The 14,394-nt window shown below is 44.6% G+C and overlaps 1 pseudogene; it reads right to left on the bottom strand.

The window, feature by feature from the left end:
- Positions 1-9,873: 9,873 nt before the first annotated feature.
- LOC126508943 (pantothenate kinase 1-like) overlaps positions 9,874-14,394 on the bottom strand; it is a 25,807-nt pseudogene continuing 21,286 nt past the window's right edge.

The raw sequence follows: 14,394 nt of genomic DNA on the forward strand, positions 1-14,394 counted from the left end.
GCCAAGTTGATTAATCCATTTATACCGTGTTTCTCGTCTCTTCTTGCTTTATTGGTAACTTCTCTTCTTTGGGAAGTTGACATTTCCTGCTGGTTTTCCCTTCCCAACTATTGGCAATCCTATACAGGAACAATATCACTTTTATGTAGAGCTGTTTTTAATAATAATTTAAAGTATCAACAGAGGCCTAATCATCCCTCTGACACTTTTCCCAGTTGAAAACCTATAATTTTCTAGGACTCTCAGAAGAAACCCCATTTACAGTAAAAAAAAAAAAAAAAAAAAAAAAAAAATTCACCCCCTTGTGAAGCCTTTGTGACACGATTTTTACCTCATCTGACTGAAATCCTTTCAGAGGCACTGCCACAGTCATCCCATAATTCATTGCTCAACAGACATTCCATAATCCATTGCTTTTGAAGATGAGGAAAAAGCCTGGCAGTGGTGGCGCAAGCATTTAATCCCAGCACTCGGGAGGCAGAGGCAGGCAGATCTCTGTGAGTTCAAGGCCAGCCTGGTCTACAAGAGCTAGTTCCAGGACTGACTCCAAAGCAGCACAGAGAAACCCTGTCTCAAATAAATAAATAAATAAATATGAGGAAAATAGCCAGGGTGGCACACACCTTTAATCCCAGCACTCAGGAGGCAGAGGCAGGAAGATCTCTGTGAGTTCAAGGTCAGCCTGGTCTACAAAGAGAGTGCCAGAACAGACAGAGCCGTTACACAGAGAAATCCTGTGTAACACAGAGAAATCAAAAACAAAACAAAACAAAACAAAAAGATGGGAGAAAGAGGAGAAATTTTTTTTATCTCTTTCATATATAATTTGAAAGCCACTAAAATTTTATACATGGATAATGCTAAGATACTCAAACATGGCTGTCTTTGAGAAGCCCACATCCTCTCTCTCTCTAATAATCTCCACACTTAAATAGGCATTTAAAAATCTCTTCTCAGTAAACTTTAACTGTACTCCACACTGGCTTACCCTGAAATCCTTCTCATGGCAAAGAAGATCCCTGGTCTGGAGCTTGAGAGATGGCTCAGTGAGTAAGAGCTGGTACTGCCCTGGCAGGGAACCCAAGTTTGACACCCAGCACCTACATTGGGCAGCTCATGGTTGCTCCAAGGATCTGATGCTTCTGATCTCCTTGGGCACGCAGACATGGGAACAGGCACATGTGCACATGCTTGTGTGCACGCATGCGTGCACACACGTGCACACACACAACTACTACAACTACTAATAGTAATAAATCTGAGAGAGGAGAGAGAACGAGCGAGCATGTGAGCACGAGTCCTGGTTTTCAGTAACTAGAGGTCACTGAATAGCATTCCTTGGGCCACTACCAGCCGTTGCCCAGGGCAGCAGTTCCGCTTGCTGCTGCTGACCGCACCAAAGCTTTTTCATTGTTTATATGAAATTCAAATGCAGCTGAGCGTCTGTGTTTGTTTTGGCAACTCCAGTCACAGGGTCTCACCCTAAGTACTAAGTTGGACGCCGAGCTGGGAGGTCATCATTTACCAGAATTCTGCCTTTTAAGGCTCTGTGCTCATTAATTGATTCATCCCAAAGCATTCCTGAGGAGAAAGAAAGAAGCATTTTCTCCCATCCGACACAAGCTTTGGCTCAGAGTCCTGTGCTAGGGAAGAAGCACCACGGCCCCGGGGTTCCGGCTTGATGTTGAGTGTTCTTCATCTGTTCAGGTCCAGGGTGTTGCTCTCTCCTCTTAACTCAGGGACAGATTGCGGACATCCCCTTGAAACCAGAGCATCGGACGCTAGCCTTAGGTTTCCTCCTTCCTGTCATGTCCTTCTTAATATCAGGCTGTCCTTGGAAGGCCCCTCCAGCTGCCACAGAAACAGAAGCCTTACATACTCTGCAAGCAACCTCTTTCTTCGGTCTGCCCCTTAGCGCAGAAGGTTGAAAAGCCTGGATTTGTGGCAGTTCTTCCGTATTTTCCTTACAGGAAGATTTCTTGGACCTGCCTCCTCCTGTCCATTTCTCCAGCCAGCTGTGCCAATTAAATCTGTCATCATCTGGGGCCTGGATTGCAGCATCCTGGTCCTTTCAGGTCCTTGCATTTGTGCAATGCCTAGCAAACCTATGGTTATGCAGCATTCTTTTCCCAACTGGGATTTTTCTGGGAACCAGTTGCAATGAAGCTGCATTTCCTGTTGGACAAACCGATGCCAGCTTCGCAGCCCCACTCTCAAGGCCCCAGAGCCCATTGTCTTTCTCCTGCCTGACTGCCTATCACAAACCCATGTTCTCAAACTTCCATGGGAGTCTCCGAACCTCCTTGCTGTTTCTATGTGCATAGGCCTGTCATCACATCTGCCTTGAATACACCAACCCCTTCCCTCTTCTGGGAACCCCCAGCCTTCCTCTTCCAAATCCAGTCAGTAGACGAGATAATCGCCAATCTTGGAATGGAGCAGCTTTGTCCAAGGGAAGATCTCAAAAGAAAAACGAAAGAAAATCCAGGAGGTTGGCTTAGTAAGAGTGAAAAACTTCGTATCAAACTACAATATAAACAAATGGATGAAAAAAAGTACAGCATGTAATAGGTAAAGTTAATATTCGTTTTAAAATGTATTACATTTGCCTTGTGTGTGAGTATGTATGCATGTGTGAGAGAGAAAGACAAAGAGAGAGACTGTGTGTGTGTGTGTGTGTGTGTGTGTGTGTAGGTCAGAAGACAGCTGTCAGGGGTGGCTGTCTCCTTTCACTGTGTACATTCCAGGGATTGAACTCAAGTTCCCAAGCATGGTCACAAGCTTCCTTACCTGCTGAGCCATCTCTCTGGCACCAAAATTAAAATTCTAATAATTTGTAAATTAATAAAAAAAAGGGTATCTCAAAAGAAAATGATGATCAGAGACACTTCTTAGAGGAGACCGCACCATGCTCTGGGCTGTGTCTTTCTTTATCTTATTCCGTATATGTGGAGAGAAGGCTCCGTGGCTAAGAACAATTACTGCTTGTGCAGGGCATCTGGGTTTGGTGCCCAGCACCCACACCAGACAGCTCAGAGCCTCCGGTAACTCCAGTTCTAGGGTATCTGACACCCTCTGGTCTCTGTAGGCACCTGTACAAATGACGTGCATAAACTCATGCAGGAACGCACACATACATAAAAATAATAAGAAAAATAAAGTAAGAATAAAATAAATAAGAAACCTTTTAAAAAGTCTTAAGCATGTATCTTTACTAAAACTCCAGTTCTGTCTCATACTGACTAGTCCTGAAATTATCTGAAAGAAGGAGGGAGAGGATGGTAGACATCACCCTGTGATACAAAGTAGAAAGGGCCGAGATCATAGCAAATACTAAAGCCTTCATAGCAGAGCAAATGTAAATTTAAACTTTTACCTTTCCCTTGAGTGAACGGGGATTCTCTAGAGGGAAGATGGGAGTACAAGCATGGGAATTTTTAGGCATGGGTTTTAGCTTGGACTTCTTTAACTCTGGACTCAGAGATGGTTCAGTAGACAAAGCGCCTGCTCAGAACATGTAAAGTCAGGTGGGCATCTGTAATCCCAGCAGAGATGGGATCCCAGGGCAAGCTGGCTGCGGGACTAGCTGAGCTGAGAGCTTCTGGTTCAGTGAGAGAGCCGGGCTCAGTAAATAAAGTGGAGGGAAGTCAAGGAGGACACCACAGGGTCAAGTTCAGGCCTCTCCAAGCATGTGCACATATGGGCACCTGCGTGCACACATGAGCCAACATGCATGGGAACATGAAGGCACATATATACACAAAGAAATTAAAAATATCAAAATAACATATGCTTACAAGTCTTACTACTTTCCTGTAAGTTACCAATTACTTAATAATTGTACAATAAATATGTACTCTTTCTGGAATGGCAAGCATATGCAAATACTTTTAAAAACCATATAACAATGAACAGAAATGTGGAGGGAATAAAAATGCACTGTATTTATTTACCTAATTATTTGGGGGTTTTGAGACAGGGCCTCACTATGTAGCTCGGGCTGGCCTGGAACTCACTATACACACTGGGCCTTAGCCGCCTGAGTACTGGAACTGTATGCGCCACTGGGCCCAGCTGCAAAGTGAGTTTTATTATTCCGGTAGCTCAGGCTTAGGGATCTCTAGCCGCCCCTAACTAAGCCGTGATTAACTTTTCAAGCGTGGAATCCTCCCCTCAGGAAGTTAAGATTAAAAAAGGAAAAAAAGCATTCAGTGCGCTGCTACAGCACTCGACACTTTGTAAACACTCAAAAGATTGCTTGTTGTTATTCTCGGACGACATATGGTTTTGTTTTTCTGTCGTAGTAGGTAAAATGTCTGATAGATAGTTTTGACTTTTATAAAATCTACACATCAAATGTTCTTCACTCCTTCCTCCTCGTTCCCTCTGTTTCCCATCTGCCCGAGCTACGTGTTTGCTCCTCCTGAGTTTACCCTGTTTCTTATGGACCAGCCATTCCTACATACTTCAGATAGAAGGTTTTTCCGAAAGCCATCTTAGCAGCCTCCCTAAGGGTCCCCAGCAAACAGTGCCTCCTGTCTTCTCACGCTTGCACCCTGCTGGTTCAGCATCAGGAATCGGCCTATCCTTGGGTCTAGCCTGGGCTCCACTGCTCAGCTACCTTGCTCTCTCCTCCAGGCAGAGGCTGATTCTGTTTCTCAGATCACTTCCTGCATGCGTGTGCTCATCAGCTTTAGACTAAGTTTATGGTCTTTTCTAGTCAGCAAATATGTTCACTTCCTTTTCCCCACACTCCCTTCTTTTTTTCCATTCCTTTATCTCCCCCTGAAAAAGAATTCTTTTTTTTTCCCCCTCTGATATAACTTGTGTTTGCTTGGAAAAAGTAGACTCAGTGGCTCTTGTATACATGATCCAAAGGCACAATACTGAATATACATCCTTTATCACCATGGAAACATACACTGAACACGTTATGATAGCTAAGAGGATAATAAAACAACAGCATGATGTAACTGTGAAACTAGTAGTCCTTCCCTCCCAGATCCCCATGATTACTAAGATACAGTTATGGGGTTTAGTGTTAGATCAGGTTTGAATTCTGTCTCTAACACTATATAGCATAAGTAATGTCCTTATCTGGGCCTTAGCACCAACATCTGCATTAGGATGATCACATCTGGATCACATGGTGGCAATGAAATGCCTGTAGAGTCTCTAAGTGTAGAATGGGTACATGGATGTTATCTCCCATAAAAGGAAGCATTATTTTCCCATCTTCCTTTTCCAAGGTACGTATGTTCTTAGAAGGCTTATCATCTACTGTGTAAACCTCCATTATACTTACAAAACAGTAAAGAATAAAAATTGATATGGCATGTTCTGTGCTAATAGAACTTATTAGAGATCATCTTATTTAACGTTTATGAGACACCATTGTGACCTGACCAATGTAGACTCTCACAGTTATCTAGACCCCAGGCCGTCTAGCACCAGCCTCTATGCTCACACCTCTGGATTGTGCTGTTCTTGTTCATGCCTTTCATATGGTGGGAACTCAACTTCCAGTCACACCTTAGACTACCGAGTAACATCGCACATTCCCGCCAAACTCCCTGTTCTGCTCTTCTGTAGGAGGGGGCTGCGTGTGGGTTCCCGGTTGCTCAGCCCGGAAATAAATTACATAGAAACTGTATTAATTAAATCACTGCTTGGCCCATTAGCTCTAGTTTCTTTCTTTCTTTCTTTCTTTCTTTCTTTCTTTCTTTCTTTCTTTCTTTCTTTCTTTCTCTCTCTCTTTCTCTCTTTCTTTCTCTTTCTTTCTTCCTTTCTTTCTTTTTTGGTGGTTTTTCTTTGTTTGTTTGTTTGTTTGTTTTTCAAGACAGGGTTTTTCTGTACCTTTCGAGCCTGTCCTGGACCTAGCTCTTGTAGACTAGGTTGGCCTTGAACTCACAGAGATCCGCTGCCTCTGCCTCCCGAGTGCTGGGATTAAAGGCATGTGCCACCACCACCCAGCCAGCTCTAGTTTCTTATTGGCTAACTCTTACGTATGAATTTAACCCATTTCTATTAATCTGTGTATCGCCACGTGACGGTGGCTCTCCAGCTAAAGTTCCGGCATGTCTGACTCTGGCAGAGGCTCCATAGCGTCTCTCTCTCCACCTTCCTTCTCCATTCAGTCCACTTTCCCCTGCATACCTAAGTTGTGCCCTATCAACAGGCCAAGGCAGTTTCTTTATTCATTCATGGTGATCACAGCACACAGAGGGGAGGGGACTCCCACATCACTCTTCCATCAGAACAGCTGGGTGCTTTCCACAGCCTGAACCTGGGTCATCTAGTGTGAAAAGGGATAGTAGAGAATTGAGGTACTTCTTAGGGACCAAGATTTGGTGTCCCTAAGGCCGGTGACTACAGTAACAAACACCTCAGGGTGTGATGAGAAAGACTGTCGTAAGAAGCCTGTTTTACACTGTGCAGCTTACTTGTAGAGAATATGTCAAGCCCATTTCAATATTTGTTTTGTCATTGAATTTTTATTATTTATAGGCCTTATGAATATTATTCATAGGTCTAATTTATGATAGAGCTACTGGGGCTCCTGAGTGCTCGATTTCCCAAGATCACACCGGAAGTGACTTAGGATTTGCGCTCCAGATGTTCAGTGTTGACAGCATTTCTATTGTCCTAGCCTAGCAGCGGCAGTTTCTGTGGGGCTGTGGTGGAAGCCTTCCCTTCACCGCTGACTACAAGCTCCTCACCTGAACTCATGGCTGCTGTGTGGACCAGGTGCCGTAGGATTCTGAACTATCTTTAGAAGCATGCAGGAGCTCCGTGTTCCTACTAATGAGGAACAGCAAGTCGGGCAACCAGTTTTTCCTAGCACACTTAGAGGATGTCTTCAGAACACCAGGTGAGGAGCTTGGACTCAAAGTCAAGCAAGCTAAGAGGCAGAGAACAGTTGGTTCTAGCTGGTCTTTGGCTCTAGCCATCAAAATTCATGATGTCCAAGATATTTCAAAACTTGGCATGCCCAGGGCTTTAGTAACTTTCAGTTCCAGTTATTAAGATAAAGGGAGCGTAGACAAGAGAGCAGAGGCAGGCGGGAAGGGAAGTCAGGATATTTATATTCTCTGCCTCTCCCCGTGGGGCTGCATCTTAATGGTGTAAGCAGTTCCTCAACCAAAGTCATAGTCAAAGTCATAGTCTCGCAGCCAATCCCTCTCACCTTGATTCTGAACCCCTTATCCCCATGTTCCTCTAGACCCTTTTTGGCAACATCATGGTAACTAGCCTTAGATTGTTGCCCTGCACCCGTGGAATTCTGACTGCGTGAGACTAGCTCATTTGAGCCAGGTGGTGGTGGCCCGCGCCTTTACTCCCAGCCAGCACTTGAGGGGCAGAGGCAGGTGGATCTCTGTGTTTGAGGCCAGCCTGTTCTACAGAGTAAACTCCAAAACAGGACTACACAGAGAAACCCCGTCTTGACCACCCTCCCCCCAGAGCTCCTGTGCAGACCCTTTCCTGTGTTCCCCACGGGACTTTCACTGTTACAGTTTCTACTAATCACTCTCCTTCTCTGAGAACAGTATGCTAATTACTCTCTGGGCTCCTTGCCGCCCACTCTGAAAAGAAACCAAACAATCCTCCCCACACCTGACAAAAACCTTATTTCCACATGGCCTCATATGGAGGCACGGCCCAGATAACTAAAGCTAGTACTTGTTTTTTCTTCTATCTGCTTAGTTTCATTTAATTTAATTCTATGGAGACCAGGTTTCATGTGCAGCCCCCTGCTTCAGTCTCCAAGCGCTGGGATTGCCAGCATGTGGCCATCTTACCTGTGACACCTTCTAACGGGCCTCCAACTCAGTCCAGTTATGTAGATGACAATGTGACTCCTGGAGTTTAGCAACGCCCCAGGGGCGTGAGAACAAAGGCCTCTGCCCGACAAGGGGGATGGAGGGGAGAGTTAGAGGGGGCTTGGGTATAAACTTGCCACAGTTGCCTCCTCAAGACTTCTCAAGACTTTGTTATGATTTTTTGAGATAGGGTTTCTTTGTGTAACAGCCCTGGCTGTCCTAGAACTCTCTTTGGAGACCAGGCTGGCCCCAAACTCAGAGATCCACCTGCCTCCGCCTCCTGAGTTCTGGAATTAAAGTCGTGTGCAACCAAGTCCAACTAAGACTTCTTTTCCATGGAAAATAAACTCTATGCTATAAATTTCTCTGTTACAGTAGATTTTTTTCTCTTACTGATCCCAAGTAAAGTATTTCCAGAATTGATTTTTTTATGTGGCACTAGATACCGACTTACACAATTCTTATCACCCCTAGTCTACTGTTTATGGCCTATTTCCTTCTGCTAGGCTCCTTCCGGGGAGGGATTTGCTAGTTTTATTGTATCTCCATCCCCTGGAACAGAGGTCACTCATATAATACAGTTCACTAATTCCTTGATAAATGAAGGGTTTCTGATCTACAAACTGTGCAAGTGGAATTTTATTACTGAAGAAGCTACACCAGGAAGTATAATTCTCATAGTCATCGCTTGTGTGCACTGAACACACTGAAGCCGTCTTGAGCGGTCCACTTCACGCCCCCCCCCCCCCCCCCCCCCCCCCCCCCCATGAGCTCTCCATTCAGCAGAGAGCAGTTTTTCTTAGGCTAGGGAGAAGGTGCGGTTGTTCCAGTGCTTGCTGGGGAAGCAGAGGACCTGAGCTCAGACTTCCCGAACCCACATTTCAGAAGTTGGGCAGCGGTGCGCTTTTGTGAGCCTAGTGATGATGAGATGGTAGGGAGCGGCAGGGGGGTCCCTGTGATGCCTTTTATCATAGGGACTTGCATGTTTCATTTAAAGCTGATACTTGTGACAAGGTTTTTTTCTTATGCCCTGAAAGGTTAACAATAAATTGCAATCCAACTCTGAGGTTTTCCTAGACTAGGAACCTGGGCTAAATGGTAACAACATATAAAAATCTTGTCATAGCTGGGCAGTGGTGACTCGGGAGGCAGAGGCAGGCGGATCTCTGTGAGTTCGAAGCCAGACTGGACTACAAGAGCTAGTTTTAGCCTTTCAAACTTGAGCCTTTAGTGTACGGGAAAGTGTGACAGTCAGTCACTTGGTTTTTCTCTGCTCCTTTGCATCTTGTGCTAATTTACTCCAGCAAACTAGAGAACGCAGAACTCAGCTGATGAAGAGAGTCACAGTTTCGTGAGAAAGTTGGAGAAAGGAGTTGGGGAGGGGACAACAATGACTTGAGTGTTTTCTTGGGCCTGTCTCATTGATTCTTTGTATTGTTTTCTTTGTTTCTATTTTGTTGATTTCAGCTCTCAATTTGATTATTTCCTGCCATTTAGTTCTCTTAGGTGAGTTTGCTTCTTTTTGTTCTAAAGTTTTCAAATGTTCTGTTAATTCACTAGTGTGGGATTTTTCCAGCTTCCTTATGTAGGCATTTAGTACTATGAACTTGTCTCTTAACACTGCTTTCATTGTGTCTCATTAATTTGGATATGTTGTATGGTCATTTTAATTGAATTTTAGGAAGTCTTTAATTTCCCCTTTTATTTCTTCCTTGACCATTGATGATTCAGGTGAGCATTGTTTAATTTCCATGTGTTTGTGAGTTTTCTGAAATTAGTATTGCTGTTGACTTCTAGTGTTAAAGCATGGTGATCTGATAAGGAACATTGGGTTATTCCATTTTTTTCTATTTGTTGAGGTTTGTTTTGTTACTGAGTATGTGGTCAATTTTTTTTTTTTTTTTTTTTTTTTTTTTTTTTTTTTTTTGGTTTTTTGAGACAGGGTTTCTCTGTGGCTTTGGAGCCTGTCCTGGAACTAGCTCTGTAGACCAGGTTGGTCTCGAACTCACAGAGATCCGCCTGCTTCTGCCTCCCGAGTGTATGTGGTCAATTTTTGAGAAGGTTCCATGAGGTGCTGAGAAGAAGGTATATTCTTTTCTGTTTGGATGGAATATTCTATAGATGTCTGTTAAATCCATTTGAGTCATAACATCTGTTAGTTCTTTTATTTCTCTGTTCATTTTTTTGTCTGATTGACATGTCCAGTGGTGAGCGGGGAATGTTGAAGCCTCCTACTGTTAGTGTGTGGGGTTTAATATAGTCTCTCTGAGGTCCCAGACTTGTACCTGGGCCCACCGAGATCTCTGGTTCCTGCCTATTCCTTTGGAAGAACCAGGTTCACTCATGCCCAGGCTGACAGAGATCCTGGCTCTGGCTTTGGGAGGTTTTAGACCCACCAACCAGGGTGTTGGCTTAGGTTTACTCCCTTGAAGGTCCCAGATTCACGTCCAGACCCTCAGCAGTCTCTGGGTCTGGCTCACTTGCTCAGCAGTTACTCCGCCTGTTCTGGTGGAGATCCTTGACTCTGGATCTGGTCACTAGCTTAATCCTGATCCACCCATGTCATAGGACTGGGTTTGCTCCTGGTGGAGCTTGTTCTCTCTGTGTCTTAGGTAACTGGTTCAGCTCCACTCTGGTTCCGGTGCAGGTCGCAGACTCTGAGTCAGGTCGTTGGCTCAGTCCTGGTCTGCCAGTGTCCCAGGACTGGGTTGGCTCCCAGGGCTGGATTTGCTCCTGGCTTCTGCTCCCGGTGGAGCTTGTTTCTTCTGTTTGTTTTTTATACAGCTCAGGAATTGTAGGGTTTCTTTTTCTTTTCTTTTTCTTGTTGTTTGTTTTTCGAGACAGGGTTTCTCGCTGTAGCTTTAGTGCCTGTCCTGGAACTCACTCTATAGACCAGGCTGGCCTCACACTCACAGAGATCCACCTGCCTCTGCCTCCCAAGTGCTGGGATTAAAGGCGTGTGCCACCATTGCTGGCTTTGTGGGGTTTTCAAACTAGTAAAATTTTGCTTTGCTGTTTAAGCCAACCAAGTCAACTAAAGCAGCCCTGAATTGAATCAGTCCAATTTATCCAGCTGCAAGTCTGCAATCACTCTCAAATTCTCAAACTTGAAAGCCCCACCAGCCATGGCACGGTGGGTGGTGTAATGTCTGGAGTTCTAGTCGCTGTCCATCTGAATGAAAATGTGCATGGCATACGTGGGAAACAGATGGCATGCAGGGTCCCTTTGCGACCACACACGGTCAGCTTTTTCATTTCCAGGTGGATGTCTTGGACCCTAGTTTTTCTGTAAGCACTATTAGAAGTCAAATACTTCCGGATGCTCTTCAGGTTCTCCACGGCTTCCTGTTCCTCTTCCATTCTTTGGTTCTAGTAAGCCAATATAACCCGGGTTCCGCCAATATCTGTGCCAAACCCTGGGAATGTTTGCTCTTTGCCATTTTTGCTCTTAATGGCAGAGCTGTCTCTCAGGCCCCTCGGTTACCTTTCTAACTTCTGAGATTTTTCTCTTTGCTATCCCCGTCTCTCCCTGCCTCCCTTTCTTCTTTCCTTCCAGATTCTTCCCTGTTGAAATTCTTTTTTTCCATTGATTTGTTCATCTCTTCCCAGATTGCATTAGCCTATTTGTTATGGCTTTTTAATATCCACCAGGCAGTGGTGGCACACGCCTTTAATCTCAGCACTCAGGAGGCAGAGACAGGTGGATTTCTGAGTTGGAGGTCAGCCAGGTCTACTGAGTGAAGTCCAGGAAAAAAACTAGAGCTGTTACCCAGACAAACCCTGTCTCGAAAAAGAAATCTTTGTATATTAATTTAACTTCTAAATTAATATCCTTATATGTTCATTTAACTTTTATCTACTATTATTGATTTTGTTTTTCTTCCAATTTGGGGTCACATTGCCTCTTTATGTCTTTTTTTTTTCTTTTTCTTTTTGTTGATTTTTTTTTTGAGACAGGGACTTTCTACAAAAGCTCTGGCTGTCCTGGAATTTACTTCATAGACCAGATTGGCCTCGCAGAGATTCACCTGCCTCTGCCTCCTGAGTGCTGGGATTAAAGGCATGTGCCACCACTGCCCTGCCCGGCATGTCTTTTTTTTTTTTTTTTTTTTTTTTTTTGGTTTTTTGAGACAGGGTTTCTCTGTGGCTTTGGAGCCTGTCCTGGAACTAGCTCTGTAGACCAGGCTGGTCTCGAACTCACAGAGATCCGCCTGCCTCTGCCTCCCGAGTGCTGGGATTAAAGGCGTGAGCCACCACCGCCCGGCATGTCTTCTTTTTTTAAGATTCGTTTTTTATTTGTGTGTATTATGTCTATCTCTGTATGTATATCTGCACTGTGTGTTGTATTATGTGTCTATCTCTGTATGTATATGTGCACCGTGTGTTGGTTCTACAGGAGGGCAGAAGAGGGTTTTGGATCCTCTGTAGCTGGAGTTATAGACAGTTGTAAGCTGCCTGACATAGGTCCTGGGAACCAAATTTGAGTCTTCCAGTTTAGCAGCAAGTGCTCTTAACTGCTGGGCCATCTCTCTAGTCCCTCATCATGTCTTTTAATATTTAGTTGATGGCTTCTAGACCTGTCTTAAACAGCCAATGAGACTGGCAACTTCCAGCCTCACATGGTCTGTCCTGTGACGGAACTTACCATTTAATTCAATTAGTGAACTTAGTTTGTCAAAGACAAGTGAATCTTAACCTTTGTTTCACCTGTGAACGCAAATGTTTTGAAGGATATTTCTGTGTATATTAGGGGTCTCTTCTGCCATCATGTTGAGGGATAGGTGCCCAAGATGCTGGCTTTGCCATGTGCCTAATCTTCAGTATTATGCTCCGCTATGGCAAAAATGCTACTGGTTGGGGCTGGAGCTGCGGCTCAGCTGGGAGAGCAATTGCTTAGTATGCGTGAGGCCCTGAGTTCCATCCCCAGCACCCCCAGAAAAACAGAACCAACCCTGCGAGTGGATCTTTCCATCTCCCATGATGACTGGATGTACACTGGGAAAGGCACCTTGGGCTGTCACACTTAACAGGCTCATGCAGCCTGGAGTCAGGGACAAGGCCTAGCTCACCCTGTCACCAACCCCTTGCTGCTGCTAGTGTCTTGTGTCTTTCTCCTTCCAATACTGCCTTAAAGGCCAAATACATACATGTTTATCCAACAGGGGGCTGATTTGCGACAATCTCTCTATTTTTACCAGTCCCATGAGACCACAGCTAATTCTCACTCCCATTCCCTTCGGCTGAATTTTTTCGGACAAGAGTTTATTTCATGGGGTGCAAATACCCAGGGGCATAACTGTGAGAATGTTTAGATCTGTGGTAGATTAAATCACAAGTGCTTCGGGAATTCTCTTTAGTGGGATTCTGTATTTTGTCCTTATCATATAATCTCCTAGTTAGAGGACCATTCTCCCCTCTTCCCAAATATTGACACGTTTGGCCTTGGAATTTGTTTTGGACAAAGATACATGGATCAAAGCAATACAAATGTCAGGTCAAGACCTGGAGGGCCATCTTATACTTCCACTTAAGTTTTGAACTCCCCTGACTCTTTATGAGAAAAACAAGTCCCACATAGCCACTGGTCCAAGGAGTATGAGGAAATCTGTGGGGCACACCTGAACCTAATCAGCAGCCTGGAGTTGAGCCCATCTGATTCTAGCCCAGCCCAGCAGAACCACTGCAACCCACAAACCCAGAGAAGAAGAAACGTTGGTTATAAAGCCCTGAGAGTTTGAAGTTTATTGATAAGCAGCAAAACCCGTTTCAAGCCCATGGTTACCATGAAAGTTTCTTTAAAAAGTTGATGCTGACTTGGCTCTATGGGTTCTGTAATTCTTCAGTGGACTGACTAGGTAGCTTGTCTCTCTACTGCCTGGTTGAAGTGGACATGTTTGAAGATTTACGTTTGCTTGGCTCCACAATTATCATCATTCCAATAAAAGGATTGAAAGTGATTCAGGCGGTGGTGGCACACACCTTTAATCCCTGCACCGGGGAGAGAGAGGCAGGAAAATCTGACTTTAAGGCCAGCCTGGTCTACAGAGCTAGTTCCAGAATGGCCAGGGCTCACAGAGAAACCCTGTCTTGAAAAACAAAACAAAACAAATATTTAAAGTGATCTCAATAATAAGGAGCTTTACATCTTATATACTTAACCCTAAGACAGTTTAATAAGAATAAAAGATTTTCCTTTGCCTTATACATTTCTGATGGTTAAAATTGCTTCTAAAGTAGCAATTTTTATCTCTGTGTAGAAAGGACCTATGTGAGCCGAGCGGTGGTGGTGTACGCCTTTAATCCCAGCACTTAGGAGACAGAGGCAGGCAGATCTCTGTGAGTTCAAGACCAGCCTGGTCTACAAGAGTTAGTCCTGGATGCTCACCTTACTAGACCTGGATGGAGGTGGATGGTCCTTGGACTTCCCACAGGGCAGGGAACCCTGATTGTTCTTTGGGCTGATGAGGGAGGAAGACTTGATTGGGGGAGGGGGGAAAGGGGAGGCGGCAGTGGGGAAGAGACAGAAATCTTTAATAAAAAAAAAAAAAGAGTTAGTCCCAGGACAGGCTCCAAA

The sequence above is a fragment of the Alexandromys fortis genome, unplaced genomic scaffold, assembly GCF_014885135.2.
Source record: "Alexandromys fortis isolate MF-2015 unplaced genomic scaffold, M_Fortis_MF-2015_v1.1 scaffold_77, whole genome shotgun sequence".
Classification (NCBI taxonomy): domain Eukaryota; kingdom Metazoa; phylum Chordata; class Mammalia; order Rodentia; family Cricetidae; genus Alexandromys; species Alexandromys fortis.